Source organism: Lithobates pipiens, unplaced genomic scaffold (assembly GCF_037356315.1).
Source record: "Lithobates pipiens isolate NorthernLeopardFrog02 unplaced genomic scaffold, aLitPip1_a1.2 Scaffold_30, whole genome shotgun sequence".
Taxonomy (NCBI): domain Eukaryota; kingdom Metazoa; phylum Chordata; class Amphibia; order Anura; family Ranidae; genus Lithobates; species Lithobates pipiens.
The window spans coordinates 8672326-8687847 of NW_027507791.1; positions in this window are offsets into that span (position 1 = coordinate 8672326).

Genomic DNA, 15522 nt, shown 5'->3' on the forward strand with positions numbered 1-15522 from the left:
TGGCACAGCTATACCACATATTAAACAATTCCTTCACACATTTCTTAATAATAGAGGGGTGGTAGGTTTAACCAACTTTAAGACTTTTTTTTTTACTGCAACAGATACTGGACTAGAATTGCCACTCAACACAGAAAGGTTGGATGACAGAAGATATTTGGTGGTGACTCAATAGCTTTTCGCCATTGGACCCCACCCCCCAGACCCCACACTGGTATGTCAATCAGAGATTTTATCTTGGTTAATTACACTATTGACCTCTTTAGAGCAGGAGCACCAGAACTATGGCCTGCAAGCCCCATCCAGCCCCCAACTAGGGTCAGTGGTGTATCCTCGATATGCAGTTTGAAGATTAGGGTCAGCAGAAGCTGTTTAGGGGTCTCGGCTTCTGATGGGGGGGGCTCTCATGGTCACCCTGATGTAACAGCACTCGGATTGGGAATTTTTTTCGGCCTGAAAATATCTGTAAAATATACACTGAAAGGTTTGGAGACCGCTGCTTTAGAGGATTGGCAGATAAATCCTGCTTTTCCTAAGCTTCTTAGCCCCCTGAATTCGCTCCACCAACAACCTGGACACTTTCCACCAGGTAACAACATTCTGTTTTTTTTCCCCTTAAGCTCTCCACTCGACCTCAACTAGTGATGGATTTCATAGATTTAGGAAAACTTCTCACAAGATCAGAGCTTGCCCTATTCATCCCAGAGAGAGAAATTCACTTTGCACCTGCCTCCTCATCAGTGATTACATATTGAACAATAAAATGAAACGTTGATTTTTCCGAACTCTATACTCTTCTCAAAGGATCATACTTGCCGTCCCAATCCTTATCACTCTCTTCTCCAGCCCTAAGCCAGGTGACTATCTTTATTATAAAGCTCTTTGGGAAGATGACCGCAATGCTATGTATGATAATGACCAACTTTTTATCAAGGTGTCATAGGACCGCCTCAGAAGAGTCACTAAATGTTTACAGCAGCCTCAACAAATGTTGGTGTAACAGAACAGGTTCCTTTCTACACATTTAGAGATAGATAGACATCCTCCAGAGCATCCTTCCCCATGTGTCCTACCCCTCCTTCTTCCTTTTTTTTTTTTTTTTTTTTTCTTTCCTCTTTCTCCACCCTCATCCTTCCTTTCTTCCAAAGCCCACACCCAAATCCTGTCCCATATCCTTTTTTTTTTTCTCAATTTTCCTTACTCTATCTCTGCAAAAGTTTTAATTTATCCAAGTCATGGTATAGCTGGGAGTAGTTGGTCACATTCATGGACCAACTACTGGATAATGTACCATAATGTGATAAATGTTTCAGAGCTTATTCAAAGCCACTTCTTCAGGAATTCATCCCAAAATTTATACCCACATCAATACCGGGCACTTTTACCTCCTTCCTGCCCAGGCAAATTTTCAGTTTTCAGCCCTGTTGTAGTTCAAATGACAATTGCGCAGTCATGCAACACTCTACCCAAACTAAATTTGTATCATTTTGCTCACACAAATAGAGATTTCTTTTACTGGTATTTAATCACCATTTTTTTATTTTATTTCTTTTTTTGTTAATTTAGGAAAAAAAAAAACACAGATTTTTTTATTTTATTTTATAAAAAAACATGTTTTTCTTTGTCCCTGTTCTAAAATTTTGCAAATAAACAATTGTTCTTCGTGAATTTAGGCCAAAATTTATTCTGAAAAATACCCAAATCGCTGTATATTTTTCAACCTGATTCCACAAACTATGGTATATACAATGCTTTAAAAAAAGTATGCATAGCCCTTGAAATTTTCCACATTTTGTTATGTTACAACCAAAAACTAGGGCTGTTACTCATTAAAATTTTTGTGTTCGATTAATCGATTTTTTTTTTTTTTTTATCAATTAATCTACTAATTTTGATCAATTATAATGCACATACAGATCCAACTACTTTTAGCTGATCTCCTTGCAGTAGCACTCTGCAAAAGTCAGTGGTAAATGTGCAATACACTATATACAATCGCCCGACACTAGTTAGTTTCCACAATCCATGACTTAACTTCACAGTTCACACAAATACGTTTTAAATTCAAACTGTAGCACTGACGTAAGTAATTTTTTCCACAGTAGCATGACAATCCCTCCACCTCCAGTCTAACTAATCACTCTCACCTTATGGCATGGACCCCTGTGCAAACAGGTGGTCATGCAAGCGGGTATCAAAAGGGTTAACGCAGACCATAAACCTCTCTCACGTCTCCTTAGATCTCAGCAAGGATGCCAGGTCATGGGTAGAAAGAAAAGATCTAAGTGCTCACCGCTTAAGTATAAGATTACACAGATTTATGTTCAAACACAAACTACTCACATAAAGATGATAAAAACGCGTAACGTTATATCAAGAATTGTAATTACATGCATGTAAAGCCGACAATCGTGTTCGTTCTGTAGAGCAGCAGCAGGTGATGTCATGCATAGCTCCTCCCCCATACGTGTTGCGTTCAATCAGAACTGTGACGTCACCGGACTCCTCCCCCCCTTCCCTTCTTTAGCAGATGGAGGCACTTGGGGAAGGGGGGAGGAGTCAAGTGATGTTGATGTCTGTGAGGTCACCGAAGTCCCTGAAGACCCAAAAGCCGGCGGAGAGGTGAGTACCGATGAAAGAAAGAATTGATCGATCAAAAAAAGTCGATTAATCAAGGAATTAATATTTAATTTCCACAGGCCTACCAAAAAGGTAAATGTATTATATGTGATAGACCAACACAAAAAGGCACATAATTGTGAAGTGGAAGGAAAATGAAAAATGGTTTTCAAAATATTTTACAAATAAATATGTGAAAAGTTGTACTTTGTAGAATCCCCTTTTGCTGCAATTATTGCTGAAAGTCTTTTTGGGGATGTGTTTACCAGCTTTGTACATCTAGAGAGTGACATTTTTGCCCATTCTTCTGTGTAAAATAGCTCAAGCTCTGTCAGATTGGATGGAGAGCGTCTGCGAACAGCAATTTTCAAGTTTTGCCACAGATTCTCAATTGGATTTAGGTCTGGACTTTGACTGGGCCATTCTAACACATGAATATGCTTTGATCTAAACCATTCCATTGTAGCTCTGGCTGTATGTTTAGAGTCGTTGTCCTGCTGGAAGGTGAACCTCCACCCCAGTCTCAAGTCTTTTGCAGACTCTAACAGGTTTTCTTCTAAGATTGCCCTGTATTTGGCTCCATCCATCTTCCCATCAACTCTGACCAGCTTCCCTGTCCCTGCTGAAGAAAAACATCCTCACAACATGATGCTGCCACCACCATGTTTCATGGTGGGGATTAGGGATGAGCCGAACACCCCCCGGTTCGGTTCGCACCAGAACTTTCGAACGGACCCCAAATTCGTATGAACTTTAGAACCCCATTGAAGTCTATGGGACTCGAACGTTCGAAATTAAAAGTGCTAATTTTAACGGCTAATATGCAAGATACTGTCCTAAAAAGGGTTTGGGGACCTGGCTCCTGCCCCAGGGGACATGGGTCAATGCCTAAAATGTTTTTAAAAATGGCCGTTTTGACGGGAGCACTGATTTTAATGACGATTAAAGTGAAAAAAAAAGTGAAATATTCCTTTAAATATGGTGCCTGGGGGCCTACGCATATTAAGGGGAACCCAGTACCCATATTAAAAAAAGGAAATGCGTGTGGCCCCCAGGCCCTATATACTCAGAACAGCAGTATACAGGAGGTGCAAACAAGACAGGGACTGTGTAGGTTTGTTGTGTTAAGTTGAATCTGTTTGTAATTTTCAACTGGTACATTTTTAAAGTGTAGCTCCAGTCAAAAAAACTATTTTTAAGCTTTTTGGAAAACATAGGGAAGGGTTATCACCCCTGTATAATTTGTTTTGTCGTACATCTTTTTTCATCTCACTTGCTGTTGTCTCCTTCCGTTTGCAAGTAGGAGATGTTTGTAAGTTGGATGTTTGAAAGTAGGGGCCTGCCCTATACGCTCTGCAGAAATGACGGAACAAGGTGTTGGTTTTGCCACAACATTGTAAGCCCTCAAAGTGACTCTTGGTGGGCGCTGGAGCGCCCTGCTGTGAACGATTATATCAAGAATTGTAATTACATGCCATTGTTGAACAGTGGTACAAAAATTGACCTTTGGTGGTTGTGGTGCTGGTGCCACAACACTATAAGTCCTCACAGTTACTCTGGGTGGGCACAGGAACGGGCCCTCCTGTGAAATATTATATCAAGAATTGTAATTACATGTCCCTGTTAAACAGGGGCAGAAAAATTGGGCCTTAGGCACTGGTGCTGGTGCCACCACACTGCAACCTCTCCCATATACTCTAGTTTTATTGCAGGAATTAGCCCTGCTGCAAAGCATTGCATCAAAAATTGTACTTAAACGCCCCTGTTAAACAGGGGCAGAAAAATTGGGATGATGGCATCACCCAGAACCTGAAATGTTCTTCCAACATATCAGCGGAAGAGGATAGACAATCAACATAACAGGACAGTCACTCAGCATCAGCATAGGCAGTCTTGAAGGGATGTGATATTTAAAAAAAAATTATTCGGTTACATCAGCTTCAGGTGCTTGGTAGCTGTGGGTGATCCAAGACTGATTCATCTTGATGAAGGTCAGTCGATCAACTGATTCGGTGAACAGGCGCACCCTGTGATCGGTAACAAAGCCACCAGCAGCACTGAAGGTGCGTTCCGAAAGAACGCTGGATGCAGGACAGGCCAGTAGCTCAATTGCATACTGTGCAAGCTCTGGCCAGTGATCCATCCTCAAGACCCAGTAAGCCAGAGGATTTTCGGTGGGAAAGGTGTCCAAGTCTGACCTTGCCCCTAGGTATTCCTGCACCATGTAAATCAGACGCTGGCGATGGTTGCTGGAACCGATCATACCTTGGGGCTGCGGGCTAAAAAATTGTCTGAAAGCATCAGTCAGGCGGCCACCTTCTCCACCGCTCCTTCTGACCGATGCCTCAGCAACACGTTGTCCAGGACCAGGAGTTTGTAACCTCCCAGTCTATGGGAACGCGTTGCACAGACCTTTCTGCAAGGTCTCCCGGAGATGTCTCATCCTCTGCTCCCTCTGCGATGGCAAGATAAGGTCGGCAACCTTACCCTTGTACCGTGGATCAAGGAGAGTGGCCAGCCAGTAATGGTCCCTCTCCTTGATCCGAAGAATACGAGGATCCTTCCGCAGGCTTTGCAGGATCAGGGAGGCCATGCAGCGTAGGTTAGCTGAGGCATTCGGTCCGGAGTCCTCTGGGTCACTAAGGACAACATGATCCGCAGCTACCTCCTCCCAGCCACGTACAAGTCCACGTGTTGCTTGGGACTGTAAATCATCCCTACAAGACTGCTGCTGATGCTGAGTACCAGCCTCCACCTCCATGGTGACACAATCATCCTCCTCCTCCTCTTCCTCCTCCTTATCCTCTTCCTGTGTGATGGGTGGCACAGCAGGAACACTGTCTGGATAAAGGGGGCCTTGAGAGGCAAGGAAGTCCTCCTCTTCCTGCCTCTGTTCTGCCTCAAATGCCCTGTCCATTATTCCACGCAGTATATGCTCCAAGAGGTGGACAAGAGGTACAGTGTCACTGATGCATGCACTGTCACTGCTCACCATCCTTGTGGCCTCCTCAAACGGTGACAGGATAGTGCATGCATCCCTGATCATGCCCCACTGGCGTGGTGAGAAAAAACCGAGCTCCCCTGACCCTGTCCTGGTGCCGTAGTCGCACAGGTACACATTGATGGCCCTCTGCTGCGTGTGCAGCCGCTGCAGCATGGCCAACGTTGAGTTCCACCTGGTGGGCATGTCACATATAAGGCGGTTCTTGGGCAGGTTCAACTCCTTTCGGAGCTCAGCCAGCTGAGCACAGGCATTAAATGATCAGCGGAAATGCACACAGACTTTCCTGGCCTGCTTCAGGACATCCTGTAAGCCGGGGTACCTGCCCAAGAACCGCTGCACCACCAGATTAAGGACGTGAGCTGCACAGGGCACATGGGTCAGTTGTCCCTGTCGGAGGGAGGTTGGTGCCATTGTCGCAAACCACCATTCCTGGCTTAAGCTGGCGTGGCTTCAACCACCTCTCGGCCTGCCCCTGCAGAGCTGACAAAACATCCGCCCCAGTGTGGCTCCTGTCCCCCAAACAAACCAGCGCAAGCACGGCATGGCATCGTTTTGCCTGCGTACTTGCGTAGCCCCTGGAACGCCTACGGAGCACCGCTGGTTCTGAGGACAGAGCACTGGAAGAGGCCATGGAGGAAGAAGAAGAAGAGGAGGGGGTGGAGGAGAGAGGTGTGTCACAACCAATAGTAGCATTTTGGAGTCGTGGCGGCGGAACAACCTCCAACACTACTGCACCTTGTCCTGCATCCTTCCCAGCTGCCAGAAGAGTGACCCAATGGGCCGTGAAAGACAGGTAACGTCCATGTCCATGCCTGCTGGACCATGAGTCAGCGGTAATATGCACCTTACCCCTGACCGCCCTGTCCAGCGAGGCAAGGACATTGCCTTCCACATGCCGGTAGAGAGCCGGAATCGCCTTCCGTGAGAAAAAGTGGCGTTTGGGGACCTGCCACTGAGGAACCACACATTGTACAAACTCACGGAAGGGGGCCGAGTCTACCAACTGAAAAGGCAGCAGTTGAAGTGCTAGCAATTTAGCCAAGCTAGCATTCAACCGCTGGACATGTGGATGGCTGGGAGTGGGAGTGACTTCTTTCGCTGGTCCAGCAGCTGGGGCAGGGACATTTGCCTGCTATAATCGGACGTGGGTGTACTGCTAGCAGAGTGCCCGGAAGCACTTGGCTGTGACACACCTAATTCTACACCTTCATTCCTCTCAGAGCAGGTTTCAGAGAGGACTGAAGGTCTAGTGGGGTTGGAGATGCCAGCTGATGAGGAGCAAGGAGAGGTCCGCTTTGTTCTTTGGTGTGGGTCTTTGAGGTACGCTTGCCAACGAGCTGCATGGCAGGTCAACATATGTCTGGTCAAGCATGTGGTGCCCAAGCGGCTGATGTTTTGGCCACGGCAGATACGCTTGAGACATATGTTGCAAATAGCAGCGGTGCGATCTGATGCACTCGTCTCAAAAAAGGCCCACACCAAAGAACCTTTAGAATAACGCGCAGAGGCAGCGCCCTGCACAGGCGGAGCTCTGCGGTGTGATTCAGTCGGTGTGCTGCCCCTAAGCTGGCCCCCGAGGTCATCCTGCCTCGTTGGACATGTGCCTCCTCCTACTCCTCCTCCTCTCTCCTACCAGGCACCCACGTGGAGTCAGTGCCCTCATCATCCCCTCCCTCTTCATCGCTGTAGCAAACCTGGAAATCTGCTGCAGCTTGTGGAACATGACTGCCAGATTGCTGTCCTTCTTGAGCATCCCCTCTCTCTGCATTCACGCTACTGCCTTCCTCTAGCTGAGTGTCATCATCAGAGCCTACAAAACACTGGGCATCCTCCTGGAGCATGTACCCAACACTGTGCTCAAAGAGTTCAGGAGAATCCTCAGGAGGATGTGGTGCGTCTAGGGAAGGAGTCACTGATGATGACATTGAGATGAGGGAAGACGATGCGTTGGCAGCTGCTTTGCTAGTACCCTGATACTGGGTGAGAGAGGATGAGGAGGATGAAGAGGGCTTGGTCATCCACTCTACCAAGTCGTTGGCATGCTGCGGTTCAACATGTCCAGCTGCCGAAAAGAAGGACAAGCGTGTCCCATGGCCACGTGCTGATGACAATGCACCGCGTCCACGACCAGCACTGTTGTCTCTAGACACAGAGCCTGCTTGCCCTCTTTTATCGGCTCGCGCCTGTCTGCCTCTCCTTGCTGGCCTTCCATGGTAATGGCCTGAAGGGAGTTGGGTAAAACAGCAGTTGGGTAGTGTATATTGTGCTGGAGGCACACAACACCCACTAACTCCTGCAGATGCCTTTATTATAGAACACCAGAGATAAAGGGGTATACTGTAATGGAGTCACACAACACCCACTAAGCCCTGCAGATGGCTCTATTAGAGAACAGCAATAAAGGGTAGATACAGGTGTATATTGTGCTGGAGGCACAAAACACCCACTAACTCCTGCAGATGCCTTTATTATAGAACACCAGAGATAAAGGGGTATATACAGATGTATACTGTGCTGTGCTGGAGGCACACACAACTTGCAATAACTCCTGCAGATGGCAAGTGGGCTCAAATAGAGAAGAGCTATGTAGGTGGATATAGCGATGTGTACTGGCAGATGATCAAAGCTCGCCACATCGCCTAGAGGCGATTCAGTTCGCATTGTGCGCTATACAAGTATTTCATTCATTCATTCATTCACTGAGTACAGAGCACGCAGACAGCACACACAAGCTCCTAACACTACTGACTGCAAGCTCTATTATAAAAGATAGATCACTAGCTATATAGGTGAGGTGAATATAGCGGTGTATACTGCGGTCAGGGCACGCAGACAACAACCACTACAGAAGAGCAAGATCGAAAATCGGCCGATAACGATCGGTGTATACTGTGTTGAAGGTACACAGAACACCCACTAACTGCTTCAGACGCCAACACACTACACAAGGCCGCCGCGCTGGAGGCCTTATATAGTGTGGGGCGTGTACTACACAGCCTGAGCTTTGATTGGCCACAGGCATCCTGCCTGTGGCCAATCATGGCTCTCCTCGCTGCTGGCGCTGTGATTGGCCAAGCATGTGGAGTCACAGTGCATGCTTGGCCAATCATGAGCCAGCAATGCACTGCGATGACGCAGTGCATTGTGGGCCGTGAGCGCCACACGAATTTGGCGCGAACGGCCCATAACGTTCGGAATTCGCCGAACGGGCGAACAGCCGATGTTCGAGTTGAACGTATGTTCGACTCGAACACGAAGCTCAATCCCTAGTGGGGATGGTGTGTTCAGGGTGATGTGCAGTGTTAGTTTTCCGCCACACATAGTATTTTGCTTTTAGGCCAAGAAGTTAAATTTTGGTCTCATCTGATCAGAGCACCTTCTTCGACGTTTGCTGTGTCCCCCACATGGCTTCTTGCAAACTGCAAACAGGACTTCTTATGGCTTTCTTCTTGCCACTCTTCCATAAAGGCCAGATTTGTGGAGAGCACAACTAATGGTTGTCCTGTGGACAGATTCTCCACATGAACTGTGGATCTCCCCAAATTACTGCTTTTTGGAAAGTAGACAGTCCAAGGTGTTTAGTAAGAGGCATGGCAGATTTTTTTAAAGTCGTAACTTTTTTTTTTTTTAAATACTGTCATCAGTGCAATACAATGTCATCATATAATGGGAGTGGCTGTGATCAGGGACACTAACTGGTGAAAGTACGGGGAAAAAAAAAAATAATTTTATTTTTATTACTTTTTTCTTTTTGTAAACACACTGTGACCAGAGCTATATAATCTTACCATAGTAGCATTGTACTACTCTGGGGAAGTAATCAGGATTTTTTTTTTGTGCACATTACAATTGCTTATAGCACTGCATTACATTGCTATACGCAAGCATTTTACTGAATTCAACTGATTCATTCAGGTTGTTTTGTTGTGAGTAGCTGTAAATGGTCAAATCTAATCACATGGTACAAATGGGCTGTGATTGGCCATGTGATCGCATTGACCAATCACAGCTAGCAACACAATTGTACACAATGAATGGCATGAAAAGAAGGCATTCATTGTTTACAACTGTCATGTGACCTGCTGTGATTGGTCACAGCGGTAACACAGTACCAGCAGCAAGTCGGTACACTGATCGCACCATATGACACATAGTTGCCAACTGTCCCGAATTTCCCAGGACATTCCCGGGATTAGGACATTTGTCCCGAATTAATTTTCCTGTTTCGGAGACATGGTCTTCGCCGGCCGCCATTTTTAAGAAGACCAGAAGTTGGTCTACACCTGTGGCGCCGCTCACCCCCGCTGCCAGTGTGTGTGTGTGTGTGTGTGTGTGTGTGTGTGTGTGTCAGTGTAAAGTGCAGTGGGCGGCGCCACAGTTAAATGTCTCCGCGCGGCAACGGCGGCATGTCGGGGGCCAGTCTGTCACTGTGGATGTCAGGGCGGGGGCCAGTCGGATGTCGGGGGCCAGTCATGATATGTGGATGTTGGGGGCCAGTCTGTGAATGTATGTGGGGGCCAGTGGGATGTCGGGGCCCAGTCTGTGAATGTGGGGGCCAGTGGGATGTCGGGGGCCAGTCTGTGGATGTCGGGGGCCGGTCTGTGGATGTCAGGGGACAGTCTGTGGATGTGGGGGCTAGTCTGTGAATGTGGGGGCCAGTGGTATGTCGGGGGCCAGTCTGTGGATGTGGGGGCCAGTCTGTGGATGTCGGGGGCGGGTCTGTGGATGTCGGGGGCGGGTCTGTGGATGTCGGGGGCCAGTCTGTGGATGTCGGGGGACAGTCTGTGGATGTGGGGGCTAGTCTGTGTATGTTGGGGGCCAGTGGTATGTCGGGGGCCAGTCTGTGGATGTGGGGGGCCAGTGGAATGTCGGGGGCAGGTCTGTGCAGTATGTGAGGGCAGGTCTGTGCAGGATGTGGGGGGGCGGTCTGTGGATGTGGGGGAAGGGCGGTCTGTGGATGTCAGAGGGGCACCAGATGTAAGGAGGGGCTCTGCTGATGGACACAGATGTGAGGAAGGTACCTCTGATGGGGCACCTGATGTAAGGACAGACTCCGCTTGGGACACCTGATGGCATTTGGTGGCAGGCAACGTGGCTAGTGACGCGCCCATGGCTACCACTGATTCTGAATTATGGTGAGTTGAATGATTTAATTTCATATTACAATGTAATAATAGAAATAATGTGCTTCAATAATCCTTACACCATAACAATCATGGCGCCGGGATGATTGAAGCGCCAACACCAGGTATTTGGAGTATCTTTATCTGCTGATTGTCAAACTCCGGAAAACACATATTGCTATTGTGGTGTAGGATCGGGGGGCTGCTGTCCCTCCTTTGCCTCTCCCCCCCACTTTCCCTCTCCATCCCCCTCCTTTCCCTCTCCATCCTGCATTCATCTCAGACTCTAACCACACCCCTTTGAGCCATGCCCCATGTAAGCCACGCCCACCATTTATGTAAACCACGCCCATATTTCGCTGTTGCATTTTTACCCTTTCCTATGCCACACCTATAAATGCATGCCCCGCCCCCTAATTATACCACAACTCCGCCTACTGCCAAAAACGTGTCCCGATTTTTTTTTTTTTACAATGTTGGCAACTATGTATGACATCCACTCAGAATGGTAAAGCCCTATAGCAGAATGATGGCCAGGTGGGAAGGTGTTAATCCAGCCACCATGGAAGGTAGATGTTGACTGTAGAAGCAGAGGATAGGAGATGTGAAAGTTATAAATTAACCTACTTTAGTTACATGATCACATCCTTGGTGTCAGGAAGTCTGCATGGGTGATAATCCTTTGGATTACATGGCTCAAAGAGTGAACTGTTGTCAAAATGCTGGGTGGAGATGTTAAAGGGACTTTAAATGTAGAAGGCAGATGGTGTTGAAGGTCCCACCCTGTTCAATGATGGTTAATCCAGGTTGACATAGATGTCCAATTTCATGCCTCTTGTAAATGAGTTGTCCTCGCTGTCTCCAGAAAATTACCCTTTTCTTTACAAAATCTACCAACAGAAATTTTCCACTCTAAGGCTGGGTTCACACCATAGCGATGCGGGAACGCCGCGAATCCGCTGCGTTTTCCCGCATCGCATGCCTCCCGCCGGCAGTTCACACTGCCCTATGCGGACTGCTGGGAGTGTCAATGAAATGTTAATGACACCCCCAGATCCGTCCGCATATCGCAGTGCGATCTGCACACTCGCACAGGAATCGGATCGCATGGTGTGAACACCCATGCGATCCGATTCTGCTGCGGACCAAAAAAAGGGTCCTGTGCGAGTTTGCTGCGGGAGCGATGCGAATTCAGCCATACTATCTGTATGGCTGAACTCGCATCGCTACGGAGATCGGATGTGATTTGCACTGCAGTGCGGTGCGAATCACATCCGGATCTCTCACCCGCAGCGGTGTGAACCGGACCTATATCCCCAGACATCTTCTGACACTGGATGGCAAACCTGCGCAACTTCCTGTTCCTCAACCTTTGCACACATGGATCTTATCACATCTCCTCTTTAAACTCCGGTGACCCCCCTCTTGCTGCCCCATCTTATTGTGAGGGTGACAGCAATATCCCAAAAAGCTTCCACTTTATTTATCTTTGTTTAAACAAGGTATGGACAGCCTTGGAGAACGAAGTACCACCACTGATTCCTCAGACCATTAACCACTTGCTTACTGGGCACTTAAACCCCCCTCAGTCCCAGACCAATTTTCAGCTTTCAGCGCTGATGCACTTTGAATGACAATTTGCGCGGGCATACAACACTGTACCCAAATGAAATTTTTATCATTTTTTTCCCACAAATAGAGCTTTCTTTTGGTGGTGTTTAATCACAGCTGGGAATTTTATTTTTTGCTAAACAAACAAAAAAAGATGCAAAAAAAATATAAAAAATCATGTTTAATAGTTTGTTATAAAATTTTGCAAACAGGTCATTTTTCTCCTTCATTGAAGTGTGCTGATGAGGCGGCACTGATGGGCTGCATTGGTGGGCACTGATGGGCTGCATTGGTGGGCACTGATAGGCTGCATTGGTGGGCACTGATAGGCATAGTTAAGGCGGCACTAATAGGCACAGATAAGGCGGCACCGATGGGCACAGATAAGGCGGCACTGATGGGCAAAGATGGGCACAGATGGGTGGCACGGATGGGCACTGATAGGTACCACTGATAGATGGGACTGATGGGCACTGATAGGTGGCACTGATAGGTGGCTCTGATAGGTGGCACTGCTGGGCACTGATGGGCGGCACTGCTGGGCACTGGTAGATGACACTGATGGGCACGGATATGTGGCACTGGGGTGCAGCACCTTTGTTGAGGCAGATTGTGGGCACTGCTGGGTGGCACTGTGGGCACTGCTGGGTGGCACTATGGGCACTGCTGGGTGGCACTGATGGGGGGCATTCATTTTTTATTATGTATAGTTATGAGGGGGCAGGTGGGCACTGGCAGGGCTGGCCGTAATCGGGACTGATGTCCCGATCACGGCCGCCGGTGATCGGCTTTTTTTTTTCTCCTCGCGCTGACAATAATAGCCGATTACCGGCTCCGTTATATCACATGATCAGCTGTCATTGGCTGACAGCTGATCACGTGATAAGAGGTCGGGATCGACCCCTTGCACGGATCGGTGATCAGGCGAGTCTCATAGACTCGCCGATCACAGAGCGCGCCGCGCGCGCCCCTCAGGGGGCGCGCAGGCCGCTCGTGCACGGGACTACGCCAATAGCCGTAGTCCCGGAAAAGGAGATCCGCGCTGTAGCCGTCATTCGGCTATAGCGCGGGTCTCAAGTGGTTAAACTGTTCTGTCGACCACACCCATTGCAGGACCATTTCCATGGGAAGGATGCCTTGTTTCATACTCTACATCAGGGATCTGCAATTAGCGGACCTCCAGCTGTTGCAAAACTACAAGTCCCATCATGTCTCTGCCTTTGGGTGTCATGCTTGTGGCTGTCAGAATCTTGCTATGCCTCATGGGATTTGTAGTTCTGCAACAGCTGGAGGTTCGCTAATTACATATCCCTGCTCTACATCATGGGTCTTCAAACTGCGGCCCTCCAGTTGTTCAGGAACTACAATTCCCATCAAGACTAGTCATGTCTGTGAATGTCAGAGTTTTACAATGCCTCATGGGATCTGTAGTTTGGCAACAGCTGGAGGTCCGTAGTTTGAGTTATCCCTGCTCTACATTAGTGTTTCTCAACTCCACTCCTCAAGGCGCACCAACAGGTCATGTTTTCAGGTTTTCCATTATTTTGCACAGGTGATTTAATCAGTTTCACTGCCTTAGAAATTACCACAGCCATTTCATCTGCGGGAAATCCTGAAAACATGACCTGTTGGGGTGCCTTGAGGACTGGAGTTGAGAAACACTGCGCTACATCATACAAACGGAAAAAAAAAAAAAACTCTACTAAGATTGTGGGGAAAAGATGGCCATACGAGTGATAGAAAAGAACAGTATTTGGGGTAACAGGAAATAATCACTTTATTAAAGTTAAAAAAGATCATATAGATCTATCTCAATCAGAAAAAAGGAGATAATTACAGACTTGGTATGTGCTTAATAGGTACTTGAAAAAGTAACCCTACAAAATCTGGATTTATGGATCTATACTGAAGCAGATTCTTTATTTACCTGCACATTTAGGAAGGAGACTTCAGCAAATACTCTCTTACAGGCAGATAGTCACCCAAAATGACTAAAAGACGGCATCCCAGTCCTCTGTTATTTGTCATGTTTTCTTTGTTTTTTTATTTTTGTTTGTGAGTATTGTTGCCATATTTGGCAGGGTTACTTTTTCGAGTACCCATTAAGCACAAGGGGGGGGGGGGTAGATGTTTTTTTTTTTTAGTTCGCATGATGTATGGAGGCTAGAGTGATACTAACCTAATAGGTAAACAGTGTTTATGGTATTATTCATATGTGCTTGACAGCACATTTCCCCTCAACCAGCGTTATCTGTTCATATTCTACATACCTACTATATAGTATAGTTTATATAGAAAAGCGAAGGCAGAAAAAAGACCTAGTGGTCCTGGCTATTCCATGTACTGTTGTACTTGGCTTTGCATGAAAAAATTGGAAAAATAAAGTATTGGCTTTGGATGTACTTTATCAGGTAGCAAAAGTAGTTATTTGATGTTTGCCTAGGTCAAGCAGTAAAGAAAGATGGTGGTGGTGGGAGGGCGGTGTTAGAGTTCAGGGAAGGCTGGGGAGATTGCTGTAGAACTTGCACTTGCTGCACCCACCTGAAAATGTCGGGGGGATCCAATGGCTTTCAGGGGGATCTTGACTGGTCAGGTGATTGGTGGGGGGACAAGGGGGAGCAATGGCTGGTCAGGTGATGGAGAAGAAGAAGAAGTCTGGCTGGTCAGGTGATGGAGATGGGTGGGGGGAGCCTGGTTGGTCCAGTGATGAAGGTAAGTGGGAGGAGTCTGGCTGGGCAGGTGATGGGTGGGAAGTACCTGGCTGATCAGGTGATGGAGATGGGTGGGAGGAGCCTGGTTGTTCAGGTGATGGGTGGGAGGAGTCTAACTGATCAGGTAACAGAGATGGAGAAGAAGAGCCTGGCTGGTCAGGTGATGGGTGGGAGGAGCCTGGCTGGTCAGGTGATGGGTGGGAGGAGCCTGGTTGGTCAGGTGATGGGTGGGAGGGGCCTGGCTGGTTAGATGATGGAGATGGGTGGGAGGAGCTTGGCTGGTCAGGTGATGAAGATGAACGGGAGGAGCCTGGCTGGTGAGTTGATGGGTGGGAGGAGCCTGACTGGTCAGGTGATGGGGGAGGTGCCTGGATGGTCAGGTGATGGTGGGAGGAGTCTGGCTGGTCAGGTGATGGAGATGGGTGGGAGGAGCCTAGATGGTCAGGTGATGGAA